Source organism: Babylonia areolata, chromosome 8, assembly GCF_041734735.1.
Source record: "Babylonia areolata isolate BAREFJ2019XMU chromosome 8, ASM4173473v1, whole genome shotgun sequence".
Classification (NCBI taxonomy): Eukaryota; Metazoa; Mollusca; class Gastropoda; order Neogastropoda; family Buccinidae; genus Babylonia; species Babylonia areolata.
In genome coordinates this window covers 1,581,700-1,584,199 of record NC_134883.1, presented here as the reverse complement: position 1 = coordinate 1,584,199, position 2,500 = coordinate 1,581,700, and the positions used below count along the sequence as shown (strand labels likewise).

Here is a 2,500-nt window from a genome sequence, read left to right as displayed (position 1 = left end):
TTTTTTTTTTTTTTTTCTTTGTTTGGAGGGTGGTGTGGCTGTGGTGTTTTGTTTTTGTTTTTGTTTTTTGTTTGTTTAGGTTTTTTGTTGTTGTTATTTTGCCTTATCACTTCATCCCTCTCATTCGCTCATTCTTCTTTTTTTTTTTTTTTTTTCCTTTTTTTTTTCTTTTTTCTTTTGGTATCCACATGAGCTTAATGTCGTATGCTGACGTATCAATCTCATCAGCGCTAAATCAGATTAATGGTGTAATGAATGAAATAGGTCCACCACAAACCGCAAGCAACAAGATCGAACTTCTTCACCTGTCAAATATCAGTCAGTGACTAGGACTTTAATGAGGCAGGTCAGATAGTGACCAATGGACACTCGCCTCAAGCATAGTGGCTATGCCTCAAGCGACCGAGATAACTATCGCGGCAGAACAGGGATGGGGGGGGGGGGGGTGCGAGGGGAGGGAGGAGGGGGTGGAGATAAGAAGGGTAGAAGGGGGAGGTGGCAAGGTTGGCTTGGGGGTGTGGGGTGTGGGGGGGAGCAGGGGGAGTTGTGTGGGGATGGGGAGAGAGCAGAGGGAAAGGAGACTGTGCTATCCAATATATACTTCAACGACATCAACACAACACATGTTTATTAAGAGGACAGTGAGAATTTCGCGGAATGCTCTAGCAATGGAACTTAAACATTATACAGAACGCTGTTTTACAACGAGCTGTGCAGGCGCTCGCTTTAATTGTTTGCCTTGAATAGGAACGTCAGAATGGTTATTGTATGTAACGTTTTAACTGATGAATACTTTCTTTATCTAATGATGAAATTGACGACAGACATCGTAATTTAAACAACGACAACCACCACATTAGACAGTGGAAGTTTCTATGATCTTTCTTCACAAGCTGTTGCACGGGGGACCGTGGCCACGTCACAATGAATTATGTCCACACATGTGTGCCAAACGATCGAACCCCAACCTTCTCTCGATCTCCTTCAAAATTCAAGGTGTATTATGTTTGATCAACAGCCTCCATAGCTCAGTGGTTAGAGCACTGGTCTTGTAAACCAGGGGTCGTGAGTTCGATCCTCACTGGGGGCTACGGTTGTTGTTTTCTTTTTCTTTTCTGGAGCTCTTATAGTTACGTCAGTACAAGTGACGTATTTATACGAACATGCACAGGCCTGCATGACGTTTATACTGTGCTGTATTTAAAAAGGGCTTTCTGATAATTAATAAAATGTAATAAACTGTGTTTTTGTAGTGTTATTCGTTCCAGTACGTCCAGTTCCAGTTTAATGTGGTGGTTTTCTTTTCTTTCTTTTTTTCCCAATCAACAGTTAGAAATCGACTTAAATTCTTTTTCCTGAAATGTGTGTGTGTGTGTGTGTGTGTGTGTGTGTGTGTGAGAGAGAGAGAGAGAGAGAGAGAGAGAGAGAGAGAGAGAGAGAGAGAGAGAGAGACTGTAAGCACATTCCACGCAAACTATGTCCATCAAGATGACGAAGATGATGGTGATGACGATGAACAACAATCAATATAGCATAAGTTTCAGTTTCAGTTTCAGTAGCTCAAGGAGGCGTCACTGCGTTCGGACAAATCCATATACGCTACACCACATCTGCCAAGCAGATGCCTGACCAGCAGCGTAACCCAACGCGCTTAGTCAGGCCTTGAGAAAAAAAGAAGATAAATACATAAAAAAAAGAACTACTACTACTAATAATGATATGTATAAGGCACAAAAACTTGATGAAGTCAACTATAAGCGTACAAAATAAAATAAATAAATAAATGAATAAATAATAATAATAATAATAATAATAAGATAAATAAATAAATAAATAAATAAAAAGACAACAATGATGATAAATAAGCAAATGAATGTAGAAAATGCAGACACACATTCACACATACACACACATATGCATAACAGATATGCACCAAACATGCAGTTTCACAGATATGAAAGCACAGTCAAATACACATAAACGTACATGGGCCCCAACACACACACACACACACACACACACACACAAAGAGGCACACTTACTTGTACAAGCACACCCGCACGTTCCAATATTCCGTTGCTCCCACAGTGTAGGCATGCATACACATACATACCTCATCCCCCCCCCGCCCCACGTTCCCCCCCTGCCCCCCCCTCACTCCCCCCCTCCCCAAACACACACACATAGCATGAACTTTCGGAGTAGTCAGCGAACATAATTTATGCCTCTGCTCATAACACGGCGACGATGAAAGTACAACTTGGACAAACGAAGAAAAACTAAAAGACGGTCTTTATCGTTCGATAGGCCGATGACGCTGCTTGGGATGACGGCACGATACGGTAGTTGCCACAGCCAATGGAGTGGGAATGTTGACATACACAGGCTACAAGATAGAAAAATTCTTTATTGTCTCTAAAAGAGAAATTGTTGACAGGTTTGCAAGTGAAAAGGCGACATTTTAAAAAAAAACGCATTTCATCCACAGATGGCTACAGAA

The 2,500-nt window shown here is 41.4% G+C and overlaps 1 non-coding gene across 1 annotated transcript; it reads left to right on the top strand.

Annotated features, from left to right (window-relative positions):
• The first annotated feature begins 1,017 nt into the window (after positions 1-1,017).
• Positions 1,018-1,090, top strand: Trnat-ugu (transfer RNA threonine (anticodon UGU)). Its single transcript has one exon. It is a non-coding gene; the product is annotated as a tRNA-Thr (tRNA).
• The last annotated feature ends 1,410 nt before the right edge of the window (positions 1,091-2,500 follow it).